A 24,516-nucleotide genomic window follows, 5' to 3' on the forward strand; every position below is an offset into this window, starting at 1 on the left:
TTTAGTAGAGATGGGGTTTCCCCATGTTGGCCAGGCTGGTCTCGAACTCCTGACCTCAGATGATTCACCTGCCTCAGCCTCCCAAAGTGCTCCACCATGCCTGGCCTACTATGAATGTTTTAACAAAGGTTTTTGTTTGAACATACGATTTCAGTTCTCTTGGGTATATATTTAGGAGTAGAATTGCTGGGTCATGTGGTAACTTTAACATTTTGAGAATGTTCAAACTGTTTTCCAAAGTGGCTGCTCTATTTTACAATTCCACCAGCATTGATAAGGGTTCCAATTTCTCTACATTTTTGCCAACACCTGTTATTAGTTGGCTTTTTAATTTTAGCTATGCTAGTGGGTATGAATTAGTATTTTATTGTGGTTTTTATTTGCATTTCCCTGATGACTAATAAGGCTGAACATCTTTTTTGGGAGTGCATATTGACCATTGGTACACCTTATTTGGATTGATGACCATTCAAGCCCTATGCCCATTTTTAAGTGGGTTATTTGTCTTTTGTTGTCAAGTTGTAAAAGTTCTTTATATATTCTGGACACCAGACTCTTATCAAACTTATAATTTGCAAATGTTTTCTTCCATTGTTTTAGTTGTCTTTTTCACTTTCTTCATGGTACCTTTTGAAGCACAAAGCTTGTCATTTTGATAAAGGCCAGTTTTTCTTTTTTCCACATGTGCTTTTGGCTTTTGGCGTCACATCTAAGAGACCATTGTAAAACTCAAGTTCACAAAGATTCACTGTGATTTTCTCCTCCCCCGCTGTTTTTTTTTTTTGAGATAGGGTCTTGCCCTACTGCTCAGGTTGGAATGCAAGGATATAAACACAGCTCACTACAGCCTAGAACTCCTGGGCTCGAGTGATCCTCCCACCTCAGCCTCCCAAGTAGCTGGGATCATGGCACCCACCACCACGCCCAGAGCTAATTTTTGTATTTTTTGTAGAGACAGAATCTTGCCATGTTGCCCAGGCTGGTCTCGGATTCCTGGGCTCAAGTTATCCTCCTGCCTTGGCCTCCCAAGGTGCTGAGATTAAAGACATGAGCCACAATGCTCAGTCTATTTTCTCTTTTTTTGAGGTAACTTCAGTACTTTTATAAAATGTTTTCTCTTTGTCATCACATGGAGAAAATTTCTCCTCATCCCAAAATTTTATAAATTTTCTCATACACACATACACACACACACACACACACACACACACACACACACACACACATATATATATATATATTTTTTTTTTTTGAGAGAGTCTCACTCTGTCACCCAGGCTGGGGTGCAGTGGCATAATCTCGGCTCACTGCAACCTCTGACTTCCCGGTTCAAGCGATTCTCCTGCCTCAGCCTCCCGAGTAGCTGGGACTACAGGTGCCTGCCACCACGCCCAGCTAATTTTTGTATTTTTAGTAGAGACAGGATTTCAGCATGTTGGCCAGGATGGTCTCAATCTCCTGACCTCATCAATCTGCCCCCTTCTTGGCCTCCCCAAGTGCTGGGATTACAGGCGTGAGCCACTGTGCCCAGCCTATATATCTTTCTAGTAATTTTTGGTTGTGTTTTTTACAGTAACATTTTAATCCCTCTGGGATTTATTTGGGTACGAGAAGTGGAGTAGAAAACTCTTTCCCCATTTTATACTTCAGAGCACTTTCACATAAGTTAAGTCATTTCATACTTGTAATGTAGATGATATATAATTTTTTTGCATTTTATACATATGAACACAATAATTCAGAGATTTCAAATGATTTGCCTGTGGTAACACATTTAGATACTGTAGGAATCACACCTGGAATCCAGGTCTTTGTTCATCTCTCTGGAGTCTCTATGCCCCATCACCTTTGTCTTCAATGGCATTAGTTATGGACAGCTCTCTTCTTCGTGGTACTTACATTACTCACTGGAAGGGAATTTGATCATCTGGTTTGTTAAATCATTACTAAATGCAGTGTATTACATTATTGTGGAGAATTTCAACTTTTTGATGTTCCTAGTTTGTCACTAACAGTGTGGCCTCAGGCAGGTTATTTCATCTCTAGTAACTATGACAATAATAGCTAACATATGTTGACACTGTCCTTCTGCCAGGGGCCATGTTCAGCTTTTCACATGGGTTATCTCATTTAATCTTTACACACAAAAATCCCTATGACCAGATGCTCTCATGGAAAGGCATAGTATATAAGCCTAGCAGCCATCTGAAAACTTGGGTTTCTGACCAATCTTTATACTTTAAAACTTAATGAAAACCCAAAGAGATTTTTGTTTGTTTTGTTTTGTTTTTTAGATGGAGTCTCACTTTGTCACCCAGGCTGGAGTGCAGTGGTGCAATCTGGGCTCACTGCAACCTCTGCCTCCCAGGTTCAAGCAATTCTCCTGCCTCAGCTTCCTGAGTAGCTGGGATTACAGGTGCACACCAACATGCCCAGATAATTTTTATATTTTTAGTAGGGATGGGGTTTTACTATGTTGGCTAGGATGGTCTCGAACTCCTTACCTTAGGTGATCCACCCACTTCAGTCTCCCAAAGTGTTGGGATTACGGGTGTGAACCACCACGCCTGGCCTCATTTAATCTTTACACACAAAAAACCCTATGACTAGGTGCTATCATGGAAAGACATAGCATATAAGCCTAGCAGCCATTAGAAAACTTTTGGGTTTCTGACCAGTCTTTACACTTTAAAACTTATTGAAAACCCAAAGAGTTTTTCTTTATGGTTTATATCTATTGCTACCATATTGAAAATGAAAATTAAGAACACTTATCTATGTGTTGTTTCCTTTAGAAGAACAATAATAAACCCATTATTTGTCAACATAAAAACATTTTTAAAGTGAAAAATAGCTGTATTTTCCCAAAGAGTAGTTTTTTTTTTTCAGTTTTGCTATGTCTCTTTAATAATTGGCTTAACAGATAACTGCAGGATTCTCATGTTTTCTTCTACATTTGTGGCAATATCTTACATCATATAACCTCTGGAAAATTCCAAATACAGTGCTCGTGAGAGAGACAGTAAGAAAGGCAAATAGCCTCTCAGTATTGTTATTAAAATAGTTTAACCTTCCAGAATCTCTAAAAGGTTCTTGGGTTTCTCTAAAGAACTGCGAAGTATAGTACAGTGGAGAAGAGGACTGAGGTTGACATGAGCGGGATGCTTCGGTTTGCTCTTCTGTTTGTTTGTTTTTTGAGACAGAGTCTTGCTCTGTTTCCCAGGCTGGAGCATAGTGGCACAATCTTGGCTCGCTGCAACCTCCGCCTCCCGAGTTCAAGTGATTTTCCTGCCTCAACCTCCCAAGTACCTGGGATTACAGGCGCCTGCCACCACACCTGGCTAATTTTTTTTTTTTTTTTGTACTTTTAGTAGAGATGGGGTTTCACCCTGTTGGCCAGGCTGGTCTCGAGCTTGTGACCTCAGGTGATCTGCCTGCCTCGGCTTCCTGAAGTGCTGGGATTACAGGCCTGAGCCACCATGCCCTGCCAAGATGCTTGGGTTTGAATTCCATCTTTACCATTTGTTTGCAGTGTGATCTTGGGCAAATTATTTTGTACTTTTTACCATACATTCCTTTATCTGTAAAGTGGGGGTTATAGTAGTGAGGATTAAATCATTAAAATATCCAAAACATTTTAACTGATATCAGGGCCTGGAAAAGTGTAAACATTTTTATCTGCAATAACCATTATTATTATTATTATTATTATTATTATTATTGAAGAACCCCTTCCTACATTGAGGAATTGAGGTTTAGTGAGTGAATTCCTAGGCTGAGATGTGGGTCCTATTTCTGTCGGTTTTTAACTATAAAACATTGGATAAATTTCTTAATCTTGGCAGCCTTAGCATCCTCATTTGGGACACGAGAAGAACAAAAGTAGCTGCCAGAAGAGTTGTAATAGTGTTGAATGAGACAAGTCACGTGAAATACTTAGCACAATGACTGCCATTTAATAGAAACTCACAATGTGTGTGTGTTTACTATGGATGTAATTATTACTACTATTAAAGATGGCATTTATGGCCGGGCGCGGTGGCTCAAGCCTGTAATCCCGCCATTTGGGAGGCCGAGACGGGCGGATCACGAGGTCAGGAGATCCAGACTGTCCTGGCTAACACGGTGAAACCCCGTCTCTACTAAAAAATACAAAAAAACTAGCCCAGCGAGGTGGTGGGCGCCTGTAGTCCCAGCTACTCCGGAGGCTGAGGCAGGAGAATGGCCTAAACCCGGGAGGCGGAGCTTGTAGTGAGCTGAGATCCGGCCACTGCACCCCAGCCTGGGCAACAGAGCAAGACTCCGTCTCAAAAAAAAAAAAAGAAAAAAGATGGCATTTATAAATGTGTATCTATGTGCTTGTCCACATACACTCAATGTTATAGACTGAAGGTTTGTGCTCCCCCCAAATTCATAGTTGACATGTAATCCCTGTATGTGAAAGTGGGCCTTTGGGAGGTAATTAGGTCATCAGTGTAGAGCCCTCCTGAATGGGATTAGTGCCCTTATAAAAAGGACCCCGGAGAGATCTCTCCCTCTCTTTCTGCCACATGAAGATGCAATAAGAAGTTGGCCCTCTGCAAACTGGAAGAGGGTCATCAGCAGAACCCACCATGCTGGCCCCCCATTTAGGATGTCCAGCCTCCAAAACTGTGATAAATACATTTCTGTTGTTGATAAGCCACTCAGTACTTTGTTAGGGCAGTCCAAACTGACAAAGACACTCAGAATATCATGTACCGGCCTGTGGTGACAAAGAGATAAACCATGGCATGACCAAACCAGTCAGGATGGTCCATTTAATTAGATATGTGGCCTACCAGGTTGTCAGTAGCTGTAATGCTGTGAAGTCAATTTCCTTTTATTAATATTCAGAGGATCCTATGGATACTTACCAAGGATCAATCTCTGGGCCGGGCATGGTGGCTCACACCTCTAATCCCAGCACTTCGGGAGGGAGGCCAAGGCAGTTGGATCACCTGAGGTCAGGAGTTCAAGACCAGCCTGGCCAACATGGTAAAACCCTGTCTCTATTAATAATACAAAACATTTACCTGGGCATGGTGGCACATGCCTTTAATCCCAGCTACTCGGGAGGCTGAGGCAGGAGAATTGCTTGAACCTGGGGGACGGAGGTTGCTGTGAGCTGAGATGATGCCATTGCACTCCAGCCTAGAAGACAAGAGTGAAACTCCATCTCAAAATAAAGAAAAAAAACCTCAATCTCTTAACCATCACAATTGTTTAAGTCCCGGTAGATCTCCACAGAAAGCTCTTCTTCTTCCACTTCTTATTAGGAAGCTCTGAACTATTGACTACTGACAATTAAATCTGAAACATCCAACTCTAACATGGCTGAAAGGTTGATTGGTCTTTTGAAGTGATAATTTTTGGATTAATTAGAAATTAAAGTAGCCCATCATTTCATTAAAGCTAAACTTCCTCCTCTTCTAATTAAGATGTGCTGTGTAATCATCTCAGTTGATTGAGTTTGATTTGTTTGTTTTGTCATAGAGTTACCTCAGGGAAGTTTTCTTCCGTGCACATTTGTATTTATTTATTTATTTTTTGACATAGGCTCTCACTTTGTCACACAAGCTGGAGTGTAGTGGCGCCATCACCACTCATGCAGCCTTGACCTCCTGGGTGCAGGTGAGTCTCCCACCTCAGCCTCTGAGTAGTGGGTACTATAGGTGAGCACCACCATGCCTGGCTATTTTTGTATTTTTTTGTAGAGACAGTTTTGCTATGTTGTCCAGACTGATCTCAAACTCCTAAGCTCAAATAATCCACTCACCTCAGCCTCCCAAAGTGCTAAGATTACAAGCATGAACCACTGTGCCTGTTCTAGTGTCAGTTATTATTTATACATTTTAACCTTTATGTCATAGCTTTTTAACAAGGAAATAAACCATAATACCTTTGTTTTATGGATAAAACAAAATCTTTTTAAAAGTATTAAGAATTGTATGGGTGATTCCTTGATTTAAGAAAAACATCAGGTTAATAGAGAAACCCTTCCATAAAAATCTAAAGGTTTTGAGCAAAATAAAAATAAGTAACTTAAAAAAAAAAAACCCCACATAGCTGTATTAGGATTGTCCAGAGACACAAACCAATAAGGTATAGTATGTGTATGTGTCTGTGTGTGTGTATAAAAATACATACCTATATGTATGTGTGTGTATGTATGTATATATACGTGTGTGTATAATGCACACATACACACACACACGAATACTTCTTTTGAAAAAGATATTGGTTCAGGAGATTGTGGAAGCTGGCAAGTCCAAAATTGTCAAGGTGTGCTGGCAGTCTGACGACCCAGGGAAGAGCCAATGTTAGTTCACAGGCGGAATTCCCTCTGCCATAGGGATGGTGCACCTTTTTCTATTAAGGTCTTCAGCTGATTGCATGAGGCCCACTCACATACAGAGGTTAATCTGCTTTACTCAACTGATTGAAATGTTCATCTTATCTAAAAAATACCTTCTCAGCATCATGTAGACTAGTATTTGACCAACTATCTGGGTACCATAGTCTAGCCAAATTGGCACATAACTTGAACCATCACAATGGCTAATTTCATAAGAAAAAAAAAGAAAAAGAAAATGTACACGCACTAGAATTGTAGAAAAGGCTGATAATAACAGCCCAGGAGCCACCTACTGGGCATTACTGGACCTGGTTATGGCATGGGCTGTGCAGTGACAAAGAAATAATATCTTCAGTGGATATGGGTTGAGTGTTGAAACAGGCTCTTGCAGAAAGTAATTTTAGGGAAAGAGAAGTTTGAAAAAGAAAAGCCATCTATCGACTCAGGAGGGCAACAAGAAAGTTTCTCTCAGCCCCAGGTCAGGGTGGAAAAAAAACAAGTCTCCCTCAAGAAATAAAAGCCATGAAGTAATAAGTTTAAAGTCTGAATTTTAGCTGTCCTTGTGTTGAGGAAATCCCAGGATAAAAATTAACATAAAAATTAGACACATAGATCCGGCCACAGCACTCCAGCCTGGGCGACAGAGCGAGATTCTGTCTCAAAAAAAAAAAAAAAAAAAAAAAAGGAAAAAAAAAATTAGACACATAGCAGAAATTCTACTGAAGCAAGTGGTAGAAAGAAAATTAAAACTTCTCCAGAGATACGTTTCAATAACCCTGACACTGTAGAGAAAGACTTCTGTCACCTGAAATGAGACCACAATAAAATATTAGAAACTATGCAACAACAGTTTATTTTTTAAACAGGAGACAAAAATGGAAAAATTATCCCTTCCAGGAACCAGAAAGACCACGAAATGAGAGGCACCATAAAGTATCTATAAAATGAGGTAGAGAAAAAATGATAAAATACATGGGGAAATATAAAGCAATATACTATAAAAATAGGTTAGAAAAACAAAGACAAATTATGAGGAAAAAAATACAGATGTTAAAAAATTCAAAGGCAGATTAAAAGGCAGAACAGGCATGGCTAAAGGGAGTGTTAATGAATTGGAATCAGAACTGAGAAAACTAAAAATTAAAAAATAATAATCATGGCCAGGCAGGTGGCTCACATCTGTAATCCCCGTACTTTGAGAGGTCAAGGCCAGAGAATTGCTTGAGCCCAAGAGTTCAAGACCAGCCTGGGCAACATAGGGAGATGCCATCTCAACCAAAAAAAAACCCACAAAAAATTAGCCAGGTGTGGTGGCGCATGCCTGTTGTTCCAGCTACTCTGCAGGCCAAGACAGGAAGATCACTTGAGCCCAGGAGATGGAGGCTGCAATGAGCTGAGATCACACCCTTGTACTCCAGCCTGGGTGACAGAGACCCCATCTCAAAAAAAAAAAAAAAAAAAAAAAAAAAAAAAAAAAAAAAATTGTATTCATATCAATTGCCTGTATACTTTGTACTAGTCATTATAACTGTATGTATTTGTGAACCCATTTAATCCTCACAAAAACTGTGAGGATAGTAGATACAATAGTTCTAGGTTTTTTTTTTTTTTTCTCTTTTTGAGACAGAGTTTCACTCTTGTCATCCAGGCTGGAGTACAGTGGTATGATCTCGGCTCACTGCAGCCTCAACCTCCTGGGTTCCAGCAATTCTTCTGTCTCAGTCTCCTGAGTAGCTGGGATTATAGGTGCCCACCACCACGCCCAGCTAATTTTTTGTATTTTCAGTAGAGACGAAGTTTCACCATATTGGCCAGGCAGGTCTCGAACTCCTGACCTCAGGTAATCTGCCCACCTCGGCCTCCTAAAGTGCTGAGATTACAGACATGAGTCATTGCACCCAGCCAATAGTTCTAGCTTAATCTGGGAACATACCAGTATAAATTTGGGATGGATTATGATCCTAAAGGTACAATTAAAGACAACAAGTAATAACAATTGTGTCTCAGAAAGCCTCTATATTTAAATAACCTGATCCATGAGCCTGATATTAAAGCCATTTAATCTTTAATATCAAAAGAGAAAAGAAGGAATAAAAAAGAAATTCTGAATAGTTTAAGGATAAGATTAGAAGTTAGAACTCTGAAGTCAAATGACCCATATTCCAATTTAGATTCTATTCCTTTTATTCCCTTTATAATATTATATGGTTTATATAATCAGTTTTTCCCCTGAATTCTCATCTATGAAATGGGGATATTAGTAGTAACCTATATGTTTAGCTTCTAGGACAGTTCAGTTAGGGTATGTTGTCCCTCAGTCAATTTTTTAAAATGAGATTTTTATTATGGAGTAATTTAGACTTACCAAAAAGTTGCAAAGATAATACAGGAATTTCCTATGTATTATTTACCCAGTTTCTTCTACTAGTAACATCTCATATGACCATATGATATGATTTGAATATTTGTCCCCTCCAAATCTCATGATGAAATGTGATCACCAATGTTGGAGGTGGGGCGTAGTGGGAGGTGTTTGGTTCACGGAGGCAGATCCCTCCTGGATGGCTTGGTGCCCTCCCCATGGTAATGAGTTCATGAGAGAACTGGTTATTTAAAAAGAGCCTGGTCAGCCAGACATGGTGGCTTACACCTGTATTCCCAGCATCTTAGGAGGCTGAGGCAGGAGGCTCGCTTGAGCCCAGGAGTTTGAGACCAGCCTGGGAAACATAGGGAGGCCCCATATCTACAAAAAACACAAAATTAGCTGGGCATGGTGGCATGCACCTGTAGTCCCAGCTTCTTGGAAGGCTGAGGCAAGAGGATTGATTGAACCTGGGAGGTTGACTTCAGTGAGCCATGATTGTGCCACCCAGCCTGAGTGACACAGTGAGACCCTGTCTCAAAAACAAACAAACAAAAACAAAAACAAAAGCCAAACAAACTAGCTTCTCTCTTGCCATATGATACACTTGCCCCTTCTCTTGCCATGTGATATCCCTGTTTGCCCTTCACTTTCCACTATGATTGTAAGCTCCTGATGCCCTCCCCAGAAGCAGATGCTGGCATCATGCTTCCTGCACAGCTCGTGGAACCATGAGCCAAGATAAACTTCTTTTCTTTATAAATTACCCACTCTCAGGTACTCCTTTATAGGAATGCAAATGGACTAACACACAATAGTACATTGTCAAAATGGAGAAGTTAAAATTGGTACAACACTATTCACTAAATTCTTGACTTCATTTGAATTTTGCAGTTTTTCCACTAACACCCTTTTTCTGTTTCAGTAACCAGTCCAGGTTACCATATTACATTTGGTCATCATGTCTTCTTAATTCTCTTCAATCTGTGACAGTTTTTCAATCTTTCCTTGCTTTTAATGACCTCAACAGTTTTGAGGAGCACTGGTCATGTAGTTTGTACAACGTCTATCAATTTGGATTTGTCTGCTGTTTTTCTCATGATCAACTTGGGGTTATAGGTTTCGGGGAAGGGTAGCACAGAAATGAATTATCAATCACATTAGATCAGAATATTCTTTCGAAGAGAATCACTAAGTCCAGACCATAATTACGGGAGAGAAATTAATAGAGGGGAGATAATGCTTATATATTATTTGGAATTCTTCTGTAAGGAGGGTGTATTAGTCCATTTTCATGCTGCTGATAAAGACATACCCAAGACTGGGAAGAAAAAGAGGTTTAATTGGACTGACAGTTCCCCATGGCTGGGGAGGCCCCAGAATCATGGTGGGAGGCAAAAGGCACTTCTTACATAGTGGCGGCAAGAGAAAATGAGAAAGGAGCAAAAGTGGAAACTCCTGATAAAACCATCAGATTTCATGAGACTTATCTGCTATCATGGGAATAGCACAGGAAAGACTGATCCCCATGATTCAATTACCTCCCCCTGAGTCCCTCCCACAGCATGTGAAGATTCTGGGAGATATAATTCAAGTTGAGATTTGGGTGGGGACACAGGCAAACCATATCAGAGGGTTTATTTTTTGTCCACTCATTTATTATTCAATAATTTATATATGTCATTATAGACTATGCCTAGTTAATTTTATGGTAATTTTAAATATAGAGTAACACTCTGGAGCTTAAGATCTGGGTTTCTGGCCTTGCTTATTTGAGAATTATCTCATGATATTGATCAAAATTTCTTGACCTTTAGTGGCTCCAAATAACATTTAATACATTTTACCTCTTAATATGAATTTGGGAAGCTCCAAACAGTACAGTTTAAAAGGAAACTAACATTTAAGCCATTACATGCGTCTGAATTTCCTAAACTTTGCTATCTTGATATTAGAAGAGTTGACTTTTGAAATGAATTTTTAAAATTTCCCCATATATATGTATATATTTTAAGATGTATCCATTGACTATAGATTCAAATATCCCATTATCTGCCTTATTTCAAATTGAACAGTAACTAGACAGAAGAGATGAATGTGTTGCTACAAATACAGGCTTGGTTTAACGGATCTGCGAACCTGATTACTTCCCGAAAAGTAGACTTTTTGAGAGATTCTGTATTTTTGTTTGTTTGTTTTGTTTTGGATGGATGAGCAAATTGTAATATTTGCAAAAAGAGAAGAATGAGGCCCTACAAAATTTTTAAATGGTCATTCAATTATTCACCAACATTAATGGAGTACCTATGCCCCAGGCCCTGTGCTAGGATCTGAGAATATAATTGTGGACTAGAAGGTCACGGTCACTGCTCTCATGAAACTTAGAGATCTATGAGAAGCCAGAAAATATTCAGACAAATGAACAAAATTACTGATTGTGGAAAGAGCTAAGAAACCAACTGCTATGAAGATTAAAAGATTGCTGGCTGGGTGCAGTGGCTTATGCCTGGAATCCCAGTACTCAGCCTGGGGAGGCTGAGGCTGGAGGATTGCTTAAGCCCAGGAGTTGGAGGTACAGTGAGCTATGATTGTGCCACTGCACTCCAGCCTGGGCAACAGAGCAAGACCTTGTCTCAAAAAACAAAACAAAACAAAACAAAACAAAACAAAAAAAGATATTTTTCTTAAAGGCAAGGAAGTACTTTAGAGGTGGTATTTAGGGATGGACCCTCTGAAAAGGAACACTTACGCTGAAAGTTCTTCAAAGAGCATTCTTATCATACAGAACAGCAAGTGCCAAGCCCCTGATGTAAGAAGGGGCCTACTGGGTTCTAGAAGCCTCATAAGTGAGTGAGGTTGAGTGTAGTGAACCAGGAAAAGATATGGAAGGAGGTGTGGACAGATTAAACAGGGGCTTTGGGGTAATGGTAAGGAGTTTGCAATTTATTCCAGGTGTGATTGACACCTACCAAAGGATTTTAAGTGGTGGTGGTAGTGGCGGCAGTGGTGGTGGTCTCATGATTGAATGATTGTGATCACTCTGACTGTGATTTGGTGAATGGGTTGGAGGGGGCAAGAAGGTGAGTGAAAGACTGGTTAGAAGGTTATTGCAAGTTGTTCAAAAATTGTCTTAGCCCAGGTGCGATGGCTCAAGCCTGTAATCCCAGCACTGTGGCAAGCAGAGGTAGGCAAATCATGAGGTCAGGAGTTCAGACCAGCCTGGCCAACATGGTGAAACTCCGTCTCTACTAAAAATACAAAAATTAGCTGGGCATGGTGACATGTACCTATAATCCCGGCTACTCAGGAGGCTGAGGCAGGAGAATTGCTTGAACCTGGGAAACAGATTGCAGTGAGCCAAGATCGCGCCACTGCACTCCAGCCTAGGTGACAGAGCAAGACTCTGTCTCGGGAAAAAAATAAAGAAAAAAATTAAAAAATATCTTTAAGTGAGATAAAAGCTGTTTCGTGCTATTTAACCTGGTGTTTTGCCATACTTACTTGGCCACAGAAATATTTTGTGTGTGTGTGTGCATGTGTGTGTGCACATGTGTGTGTGTGTGTGTATACATACGTTAGTCAGACTGTGGAATTAGTCTTTTCAAGAACCTATTTGAGAAAATGCTTAAGATATTTCTCCAAATTAATTTTTCTGCTTACTGTTTCTAAACCTATGCTCCTGTGAGAAGCATTCAAAAGTATATTCATAGTCTAAAGTGTGAGCATTGCCATTCTGAGTACATTTTTTTAATGCATAAAAATAAGAAATACAGTATCTTTCTGATCACGATAATCTGCCCTGGTCTTGACAAATATACTCTTATCACATTCCTTGATGCTGATGCTCATATGGAGGTAAACAACGCCATCCTGGTCAAGGGGAAATTTGAGTCTGTAAAAACAGTCACTATTCACACGAGGTACCAGGTGTTATTCTAAGAAGTATAACACCTGTCCATACATTAACTTATTCAATACTCTGAAAAGCTCCATGCGTTAGGTACTGCCATTTCTTTCATTTTTGAGACTGGGAAATCAAAGCCAAGATAAACTACATAATTTGTCCACAATTACAAAGCTGGTAAGTGGCAGAGTTTTTGGGTGTGTGTTGCAAATACTGAAAATTCCCGTAAGTGAAACGGAAGTGAAGAAAAGCTGGAAGAGGGTCAGAAGTGTAGGGAAGGTGGTGGAAATCAGAAGCATGGGGAAGAGCAGCTCCCTCTTAACCTTCTCCAAAATTCTCAGTCCTGAGAGCTTGTGATTTCTGTGTCTTATTTTTGTAATGGGCTCATTGAGCAACTCTGAGGACGTCAGTTTTGTAAGCAAGTGAAAGTCTAAGGAAACTTTTCCTTTTTGGTGAACAAGGTAAGCCTGATGGGGTCATGTGATGGTCTGCAACCTCTTTCAACATATCGTATCAGTTAGTATGTTTCTAGCTGCTAGTAACAGAGAACTTCAGCTCCGGATGCCTTAAACACTAAAGGAATTTATCATTCCACAGAGCTCAAGTTAGGTTGACACCAAGGTTTGTTAACTGAAGAGCTCCATAATATCTTCGAGAATCCAGGTCCTTTTCATTTGTCTATCCTGTCATCTACAGAGTGGCAGTCCATCCACCTCAGGGTAGCAAGATGGCTGTCACAGTTCCGTGCACAGATCCTGACACAACAACTGTGAAAAAAGAGGGACTGGCTTTCCTTGATTAGGTGGTGAATACATACCTAGCCTTAAAAGAATCACTAGCAAGGTGATATGGTTTGGCAGTGTCCCCACCGAAATCTCATCTTGAATTGTAGCTCCCATAATTCTCACGTGTCGTGAGAGGGACCTGGTGGGAGGTAATTGAATCATGGGGGGAGGGGTGGTGGGTCTTTTCTGTGCTTTTCCTTGTGATAGTGAGTAAGTCTGCTGAGATCTGATGGTTTTTTGAAAAGGGAGTTCCCCTGCATACACTGTCTTGCCTGCTACCATGTAAGACATCTTTTTGCTCTTCCTTCATCTTCCACCATGATTGTGAGGTCTCCCCAGCCATGTGGAACTGTGAGTCTATTAAGCCTCTTTCATTTATAAATTAACCCAGCCTCAGGTATGTCTTTATTAGCAGCATGAGAACAGACTAATACACAAGGAAAACAGGATTGCTGCAAAAGTCAAAAATCAATCCAAATATACCCTTGGATTGGGGATTGGGCCACCTTCCCTGAGCGTATTGTACAGAAGAAGGTGAACACTCAGCAAGAAAGAATGGGAGGATGGATGTTAGAGGTGCAACCATGTCTACTACAAGAGTCTTAATATTATACTGTTATTTGTTGGGATTGCATGATATTATTGTATATTTGTACAGAATAGTGAGGTCCTTTTATTTAAAAAAAAAAGGTTTGGCCTTTTAGTTCTCACTGCTAACAGACACAACTCTGCTCTTTTCATCCTTATTTTTCTTAAAGCTCTTCTGATTTCTAGTAAATCTGTGATACAATTTAATGCATTGTCTTAGTTAGCATGCCATTTTCCTTCATTTTTATTTTTTTTCTGATGCATTAATCTGCTAATTTGAAAAGTATTTTAAAAATATTTTCCTGACCTTAAATGATGAATTGTGGTAAAAGTAATCAACAGTTTTTGATGAAACTCACCATTTTTATTTTGGAAAAATTTCGGAAAATCCTGATGTAGTCTTTGTGGTCTTTAAACGACATGAATGAGCATATCTAAGCTCATAAAAACTGAAATACTTTTTATACTTGGGTGAGTAAAAGATGTGATCTTTTAATCTCTACAAAATTAAAGTTTACAGAGGTTTAAAGGATGGTTTTATGACTTGAAAATTAAAGTTCACAGAGGTTTAAAAGACGAGCACAACTCCATGAAATGGAGAAAAAAAAGTCTCCAAAGAGGAATTACATAGGAAGAGGGCAAAAAACATTGAAAAAATTATTCTTCAAAACCACTAAACTTGGTGTGTTTTAAATAAATGACTCATTTTGGCCTGGTGCGGTGGCTCACACTTGTAATCCCAGCACTTTGGGAGGCCAAGGCGGGCGGATAATGAGGTCAGGAGATCGAGACCATCCTGGCTAACACGGTGAAACCCTGTCTTTACTAAAAATACAAAAAATTAGCTGGGTGTGGTGGCAGGAGCCTGTAGTCCCAGCTACTTGGAAGGCTGAGGCAGGAGAATGGCATGAACCCAGGAGGTGGAGATTGCAGTGAGCCGAGATCGCGCCACTGCACTCCAGCCTGGGCTTCGAGCGAGACTCCGTCTCAAAAAAGAAAAAAAAATGACTCCTTTCTCACAAAATTAAGATTAACACTAAAGTGAGTGATGATATCCACATGCCAGACTGAGAACCCTCATAACTCTAGGAGTCACAGATGGAAAAGACAAGTACATCTTCACATTCATTGCCAACTAAAGTGTCTGAGAACTTTGCGATTTTTCATTTTGGGCTGTACTAGAAAAACTTTAAAGTATATAACTTTAACGTATATTGAATGAATTTGACATTAATGATTTTTTTTCTTTGCCTTGATCAAAGATGAAAGAACAATTAAGAGCTGTTTCAACCCCTTGGAAACAAATTAGGAGTATTTGAGCAATTAGCATTACAAAATCTCTTGCTTTTGAGACCCCCTGCAGCAAATAGTTAATGCTTGAGCTATTTAAAATTCAGTGGTGGTTAAGAAGGCAATTACAGGGCTCTTTCTCATTACAGGACCATATCAAATTTTCCTTAAGCAGTTTTTCATTATTCCAGCCTGTTTTTTAAAAACAAGATTTCTAATTTCATTGCAATTTCAGGTGCGTTGTTTAGCACTTTTACCCAGTTTTTGCAATTATACTGTGGGCTACCTTGGACACTGTCATATTTCCCAACTAAAATGTTAGATGCAGAAGCTCTCATTTTTCCTCCATTTCTTATAAAAACAATTCCCCCAGTCTCCTATGTGATCCTTCTCTCAACAGTGAGGAAAATAGGACTCTAATTTTATTCATGTCTTGTAATAAATGTGTTCTTGATGGAAATTGCCACCATAATCCACGGATGGCAGTAGAGCTCAAACTGTGTGAAAAACAATATGATATGTATGTACCAAGAATGCAAAATTTGCCAATTGGGGCAGACAGCCCCAAACAAATATCCACAAAACAACTCTATAAGGAGGATAATAGAGAAACCACAGACAACTGGATGCCCTCAGACTGCTAGGAGAGATCGCTAAGGGAAAGTTTGCTAGGGAAATAAGATCGGAGTTGTGTCTTAAAGAAAGGCAGGGAGATTTCCAAGCAAAAGAAGGGACAAAAGGCACATAGAGCAAAGGGTATGTGCTGTGAAATCAACGATTTATTTAGGGTATCTTCTAATACTGAGAGGCATTTCATTAGCTAGAAAATCCCCATGGTACATCTCTCACCATCACTTGTCATTGTTTTATCAGCCCATTTCCCCCTCCACATCACTCTCTGCTCTTTTTCTTCCCATAGCAGCAAGTACTTTACATAAAAACTCTTCAAAATACATTTCCCTTCTACATTTCATTTTGTTGTTGTTGTTGTGTGACCATTTGCAGATAATATGTCTCCTGATGTCTTCCATACATTGGAAAATGAAAGGTTCAGTGGTACTTTTTTTTTTTTTTTTTTTTTGTAGCCCCGAGGATTGGCACTATCTTCTTCATCTCTTGTCATTGTGTCAGGCTCCATTTCTTGTAAAACCGTGATGTTCTTATGTTGGTCGTTTGGCCACTTCCGGTGCCTGCTTCTTAGCACCTATAGTTTGTGATCCTGAGTCTCATGGACTTCTTAGTGCCTACCATAGCCATGCACTGGACTTCAATGATTTTAAAAAGATGATTTTTGCCCTCTTCCTGCGTAATTCCTCTTTTGAAATTTTTTGCTTCCCACTTGGTAGAGTTGTGTTCATCCCGTCAATATTCAAATTTATTCTGTTCTTCCAATGCCTGGAAATGTAGTCAAGACTTCCTTGGCTAATTAGAAGTTGGATTGCATCTCTCCTTCAAAGCCACTCAACTTTCTGTGTAAGAAAATACAACTCCATTCCCACAACAGATAGAGCCTAGAACTCTGAGTCAATCTTGACCAGTTGTAGAGTAATAGGCATGAAAGGCTGTTGATGATATTCAAAGGCCATAGAAAAATTAGTTCGATGTTTTTTCCAAGTTGTGCCCTTTTCTCCCATGGGTCTCTGAATCATCTGCGTGTATTTGAATGAGAGGGAGAAGGGGTGTTCACTTTTCCTTGAAGACTTTTACTTTCTTGGTTCCATATACAATTAAAACTGTCACATTTTTAACAGATGCACCAACAGATGAGGTGGGCTTCTCGAGTTGCTCAAGGGGCCATATCTTATGTAACATAAGCAAGTTGTGACCTTAGGAAAAATACTTAACCTTCTTTGTCTCAATTTCCTTATCAGTAATATAGGGAATAATAATAGTATCTACCTCATATGATCATTGAGCCCAAAACAACCATGTCTATCGAAAAAATCCAGATTCTTCTCCAGGATTTACTCACACTGTCCTGAGAATATTAGAGAATTTGTCCTTTAAGGTCATCTTATTAAGCTGTAGTTCTTTGGAAAGAGTGGTTAGATCACATCGGATTATCTTGTATTAAAATAGATATGGCCCTATTCCTAACCAGCTTGTTTAAAATAATAATAAAATAATTACAATAATAGTAAAAGCTTATAAAATGACTGTTTGGAATAATATTGAGTCATGGTAATTTTCTTCAGGAGAGTAAGTAGAACATTTAATCAATCCCAGAATAGATTTTTTAATTAAAATGGTTGGAAAGAGCATTTTATGCTTGAGCATAGAAGACACTTAACAGACGTATGCAGAACTAAAGTGAAGCCTTCATGGAGAATTACTGGCTTCACTGCTCATTGTAGAGACCTTGTTGGATGACAGTCTAGCCCAGGGCTGTATGCCTATTAATTACTCAGCATGGGTGGATTACATGATGGATCTGTATTTGGGTTTTTAAATTTTGTTTTGTTTTGTTTTGTTTTGAGACAGAGTTTTGCTCTTGTTGCCCATGCTGGAGTGCAATGGCGTGATCCCACCTCACTGCAACCTCGGCCTCCTGGTTCAAGCAATTCTCCTGCTTCAGCCTCCTGAGTAACTGGGATTACAGACGCGTACCACCATGCCTGGCTAATTTTGTATTTTTTTGTAGAGACAGTATTTCACTATGTTGGTCAGGCTGGTCTTGAACTCCTGACCTCAGGTGATCCGCCCTCCTTGGCCTTCCCAAAGTGCTGGGATTACAGGTGTGAGCCACTGTGCTCAGCCTGTATTTGGGTCTTATACCAGCCACACAAAGGGTTTCTGAGACAACTCTCATTTATGTCTAGGAAATCTTGTACACTTCTTCATTTGCATTTTATTTTTTTAAGTTCTTTTTAAATTTATTTTTTATTTCAATAGGTTTTTAGGGAGAAAGTGGTGTTTGGTTACATGAATAAGTTCTTTAGTGGTGATTTCTGTGATTGTGGTGCACAATCACTGAAGCAGTGTACACTGTACCAAATAGGTAGTGTTTTATCCCTCACCCTACTCCCACTCTTTCCCCTGAGTCCCCAAAGTCCAATGTATTATTCTTATGCCTTTGTGTCCTCATAGCTTAGCTCCCACATATGAGTGAGAACATATGATGTTTGGTTTTCCATCCCTGAGTTACTTTGCTAGAAAAATAGTCTCCAGTTTCATTGAGGTTGCTGCAAATGCCATTATGTTGTTCTTTTTTTTTATGGCTGAGTAGTATTCCATCGTGTGTGTGTGTGTGTGTGTGTGTGTGTGTGTGTGTGTGTGTGTGTATACCACAATTTCTTTATCCACTTGTCAATTGATGGGCGTTTGGGCTGGTTCCATATTTTTGCAACTGAAAATTGTGCTGCTATAAACAGACATGTATGTGCAAGTATCCCTTTCATATAATTACTTCTTTTCTTCTGGGTAGATACCCACTAGTGAGATTGCTGGATCAAATGGTAGATCTATTTTTAGTTCTTTAAGGAATATCCACACTGTTTTCCATAGTGGTTGTACTGGTTTACATTCCCACCAACAGTGTAAAAGTGTTCCCTTTACACCACATCCACACGAACATCCATTATTTTTTTATTAGGGATATTCTTGCAGGAGTAAGGTGGTATCTATTGCATTGTGGTTTTGATTTGCATTTCCCTGATCATTAGTGATGCTGAGCATTTTTCCATGTGCTTGTTGGCCATTTGTGTATCTTCTTTTGAGAATTGTCTGTTCATGTCCTTAGCTCACTTTTTGATGGGATTGTTTGCTTTTTTCTTATTGATTTGTTTGAGTTCTTTGTAGATTCTGTATGTTAGTCCTTTGCCAGATCTGTAGATTGTGAAGATTTTCTCTTACTCTGTAGGTTGTCTGTTAACTCTGCTGATTATTTATTTTGGTCTGCAGAAGCTTTTTACTTTAATTAGGTCCCATCTACTTATCTTTGTTTCTGTTGCATTTGCTTTTGGGTTCTTGGTCATGAAGTTTTTGCCTAAGCCGGTATCTAGAAGGGGTTTTTCAATGTTATCTTATAGAATTTTACAGTTCCGGGTGTTAGACTTAAGTCTTTGATCCATCTTGAGTTGACTTTTGTGTAAAGTGAGAGATGAGGATCCAGTTTCATTCTCCTACATGCGGCTTGCCAATTATCCCAGCACCATGTGTTGAATAGGGTGTCCTTTCCCCACTTTATGTTTTTGTTTGCTTTGTCAAAGATCAGTTGGCTGTAAGTATTTGGGTTTATTTCTGGGTTCTCTATTCTGTTCAAAAATAGAACATAAATAGGTCAATGTACCCATTTTTATATCAGTACCACACTGTTTTAGAGACTATGGCCTTATGGTATAGTTTGAAATCCGATAATTTGATGCCTCCAGATTTGTTCTTTTTGCTTAGTCTTGCTTTGGCCAGGCAGGCTCTTTTTTGGTTTCATGTAAATTTTAGGATAGTTTTTTCTAGTTCTGTGAAGAATGATGGTGGTATGTTGATGGGAATTGCATTGAATTCATAGATTGCTTTGAGCAGTATGATCATTTTCATAATATTGATTCTACCCACCCATGAGCCTGAGAGGTGTTTTCATTTGTTTGTGTCCCTATGATTTCTTTCAGCAGTGTTTTTTAGTTTTCCTTGTAGAGGTCTTTCACTTCCTTGGTTAGGTATATTCCTAAGCATTTTATTGTATTTTTGCAGCTGTTGTAAAAGGGGTTGAGTTCTTGATTTGATTCTCAACTTGGTCACTGTTGGTGTAGAGCAAAACTACCTATTTCTGTACATTATTTTTGTATCTGAAGAATTGTTGAACTCATTTACCAGTTCTAGAAGCTTTTTGGAGGGGTATTCAGGGTTTTTTAGGTATACGATCATAACATTAGCAAACAGTGACAGTTTGACTTCTTCTTTACCAATTTTGATGCCCTTTATTTCTTTCTCTTGTCTGATTGCTCTGGCTAGGAATTCCAGTATAATGTTGACTAGAAATGGTGAAAGTGAGCATCCTAGTCTGGTTCCAGTTCTTAGGGGGAAATGCTTTCAACTTTTCCCCACTCAGTATAATGTTGGCTGTGGGTTTGTCATAGATGGCTTTTATTACCTTAAGGTATGTCCCTTCATGCTGATTTTACTGAGGGTTTTAATCATAAAGACATGCTGGGTTTTGTCAAATGCTTTTTCTGCATCTATTGAGATGATTGTTTTTAATTCAGTTTATGTGGTGTATCACATTTATTGACTTATTATATGTTAAACCATCCCCACATCCCTGGTATAAAACCCACTTGTTCATGGTGGATTATCTTTTTGATATGCTGTTGGATTCAGTTCACTAGTATTTTGTTGAAGATTTTTTTCATCTATGTTCATCAGGAATATAGATAGATAGATAGATAGATAGATAGATAGATAGATAGATAGATACAGATATAGTCCTTTCCTGGTTTTGTTATTAGGGTGATACTGGCTTCATAGAATGACTTAGGGAGAATTTCCTCTTTCTCTATCTTGCAGAATAGTGTCAATAAGATTGACACCAATTCTTCTTTGAATGTCTGATAGAATACAGCTGTGAATTTGTCTCATCCTGGAGTGTTTTTTTTTTTTTTTTTTTTTTTGGTTGGCTTTTTTTTTTTTTTGGACGGAGTTTCCCTCTTGTTGCCCAAGCTGGAGTGCAATGGTGGATCTTGGCTCACTGCAACCTCTGCCTCTGGGGTTCAAGCATTTCTCCTACCACAGCCTCTGAAGTAGCTGGGATTACAGGCGTCTGCCACCATGCCCAGCTAATTTTTTTTTTGTATTTTTAGTAGAGACTGGGTTTCACTATGTTGGCCAGGCTGGTCTCCAACTCCTGACCTCAGGCAATCCACCTGTCTCAATCTCCCAAAGTGTTGGGATTACAGATGTGAGCCACCGTGCCCAGCTGGCAATTTTTTTTTATTATCATTTTAATCTCACTGCTCGTTATTGGTCTATTCAGAAATTCTGTATCTTCTTGGTTTAATCAAGGAGGGTTGTGTATTTCAAGGCAAACCACCTCCTCTAGGTTTTCTAATTTATGCATGTAAAGTTGCCCATTGGAGCCTTAAATGATCTTTTGTATTTCTGTGGTATCAGTTGTAATATCTCCTATTTCATTTCTAATTGAGCTTATTTGGATCTTCTTTCTTCTTTTCTTGGTCAATCTCACTAATGGTCTATCAACTTTTTTTTTGAAGTGGTATCTCACTATGTTGTCCAGGCTGGTCATGAACTCCTGGGCTCAAGCCATCCTCCTGCCTTGGCCTCCCAAAGTGCTAGGATTACAGGTGTGAGCCACCATGCCAGGCCCTGGTCTATCAATTGTATTTATCTTTTCAAATAACCAGCTTTTGGTTTCATTTATCTTTTGTATTTTTTTCTTTGTTTTAGTTTCATTTAGTTCTGCTCTAATCTTCCTTATTTACTTTCTTCTGCTGGCTTTGGGTTTGGATTGTTCTTGTTCTCCAGTTTTGTAAGGTGTGACCTTAGATTGTCTATTTGTGCTCTTTCAGACTTTTTGATGTAGGCATTTAATGCTATGAACTCTCCTCTTAGCACTGCTTTTGGTGTATCCAAGAGGTTTTGACAAGTTGTGTCACTATTATCATTCAGTTCAAAGAATGTTTTAATTTCCATTTTGATTTCATTGTAGACTCAACAATCATCAGGAGCAACTTATTTAATTTGCATGGTTTTGAGGGTTCATTTTAGAGTTGATTCTACTTTTATTCCACTGTGGTCTGAGAGACTACTTGATATAATTTCGATTTTCTTAAATTTACTGAGACTTTTTTTGTCGTCTATCATATGGTCTATCTTGGAGAATATTCCATGTGCTGATGAATAGAATGCATATTCTGCAGTTGTTAGGTAGAATGTTCTGTAAATATCTGTTAAGTCCATTTGTTTTAGGGTATAGTTTAAGTCCATTGTTTCTTTGTTGACTTTCTGTCTTGATGATTTGTCTAGTGTTGTAAGTGGAGTATTAAAGTTGCATTTCCATCTATCTTATTTCTTATGTCTAGTAGTAATTGTTTTGTAAAATTGGGAGCTCCAGTGTTAGGTGCACATATATTTAGGACTGTGATATTTTCCTGTTGGACTAGTTTGTATTTTTTAACTGCTGTTACTTTAAAGTTTTTTCTGTCTGATTAAAGAATAATTGCTCCTGCTCACTTTTGATGTCCATTTGCATGGAATATCTTTTTCTACTCCTTTACCTTAAGTTTATGTGAGTCCTTATGTGTTAGGTGAGTGTCCTGAAGACAGCAGAAACTTGGTTGGTGAATTCTTATCCATTCTGCCATTCTGTATCTTTTAAGTGAACCATTTAGGCCATTTACATGCAACATTGGTATTCAGATGTGAGGTACTATTCTATTCATCGTGCTATTTGTTGCCTGAATACTTTTTTTTTCATTGTGTTATTGTTACATAGGTCCTGTGAGACTTATGCTTTAAGGAGGCTCTTTTGGTGTGTTTCAAGGATTTATTTCAAGATTTAGAGCTCCTTTTAGCAGTCCTTATAGTGCTAGCTTGGTAGTGGCAAATTCTCTTAGCATTTGTTTATCTGAAAAGGACTGTGTCTTTCCTTCATTTACGAAGCTTAGTTTTGCTGGATACAAAATTTTTGGCTGATAATTGTTTTGTTTATGTTTAGGGAGGATAAAAATAGGACCCCAGTCCCTTCTATCTTATAGGGTTTCTGCTCAGAAATCTACTGTTAATCTGATAGGTTTTCCTTTATAAGTTACCTGATGCTTTTGTCTCACAGCTCTTAAGAGTCTTTCCTTTGTCTTGACTTTAGATAACCTGATAACTATGTGCCTAGGTGATGATCTTTTTGTGATGAATTTTCCAGGTGTTCTTTGAGCTTCTTGTATTTGGATGTCTAGATCTCTACCAAGGCTGGTAGTTTTCCTCAATTATTCCCTCAAATATGTTTTTCAAACTTTTAGATTTTTCTTCTTCAGGAATACCAAATATTTTTAGGTTTGGGCATTTAACATAGTCCAGAACTTCTTGGAGCCTTTGTTCATTTTTTTAAAAATATTTTTTCTGTGTCTTTGATGGATTGGATTCATTCAAAAGCCTTGTATTTGAGCTCTGAGGTTCTTTCTTCTGCTTGTTTGATTCTATTGCTGAGACTTTCCAGTGCATTTTGCATTTCTCTAAGTGTGTCCTTGATTTCCAGAAGTTGTGTTTATTTTTTATTTATACTATCTATTTCACTGAAGATTTTTCCTTTCACAGCCTGTATCATGTTTTTGATTTCTTTAAGTCGGATTTCATCTTTCTTGGTCCCTCCTTGATATGCTTAATAATTGACCTTCTGAATTCTTTTTCTGGCAATTCAGAGATTTCTTTTTGGTTAGCATCCATTGCTGGTGAGCTAGTGTGATCTTCTGAGGGTGTTAAATAACCTCGTTTTGTCATATTACCAGAAATGTTTTTCTGGTTCCTTCTCCTATGTCTGAGGGAAGGTCTGGGACTCACAGGCTGCTGTTCAGATTATTTTGTCCATGGGGTGCTCCCTTAATGTGGTGTTCTCCCCCTTACCCTAGGAATGGGGCTTCCTGGGAGCCAAAGTGGAGTGATTGTTTTTACTCTTCTGGATCTAGCCACCCAGTGGAGCTACTGGGCTCTGAGCTGGTACTGGAGAGTGTCTGCAAAGGATCCTGTGATATGATCCGTCTTCAGGTCTTTCAGCCATGGACGCCAGCATATGCTCCAGGGGAGGTAGCAGCAGAGTGGACTCTGTGAGGGTTCTTGGTTGTATTTTTGTTTAGTATGCTGGTTTTGTGTTGGTTGGCCTCCAGCCAGCAGGTGGCACTTTCAAGAACCCATCAGCTGCAGTACTATAGGAAGGATGCAAATTTGCCCCAGGGTTGCCTGGTTAAGTATTCAGGTTTCTCAGGACATGGGAAGGGCCATAGAGCTCCAAAGAGGTGAGACTTTTATCTTCAGCTACCAGGATGGGTAGAGAAAGACCATCAGGTGGGGGCAGGGTTAGGTGTGTCTCAGCCCAGACTCTCCTTGGGTGGGTTTGCTGCAGCTGCTGTGGGGGATGGGGATGTGGTTCCCAGGCCAATGGAGTTATGTTTCCAGGGAGATTATGGCTGCCTCTGCTGAGTCATACAGGTTGCCAGGGAAGTGGGTAAAGTCGGCAGCCACAGGCCTCACCCTGCTCCCATGCAGCCTGCAG

The 24,516-nt window shown here is 39.2% G+C and overlaps 1 protein-coding gene across 3 annotated transcripts in view; it reads left to right on the forward strand.

Annotated features, from left to right (window-relative positions):
- SCG2 (secretogranin II) overlaps positions 1-24,516 on the forward strand; it is a 468,897-nt gene that overhangs the window by 374,710 nt on the left and 69,671 nt on the right. The window contains exon 1 of one of the 3 annotated variants that reach the window (XM_050752156.1): positions 24,369-24,378. The exons of the other annotated variants lie outside the window; for them this stretch is intronic. The gene's annotated coding sequence lies outside the window, so the exon portion shown is untranslated. Of the gene's footprint in view, positions 1-24,368; positions 24,379-24,516 lie in introns of those variants that run through there. 3 annotated transcript variants of the gene reach the window in all.

Source organism: Macaca thibetana, chromosome 12 (genome assembly GCF_024542745.1).
Source record: "Macaca thibetana thibetana isolate TM-01 chromosome 12, ASM2454274v1, whole genome shotgun sequence".
NCBI classification, from domain to species: Eukaryota; Metazoa; Chordata; class Mammalia; order Primates; family Cercopithecidae; genus Macaca; species Macaca thibetana.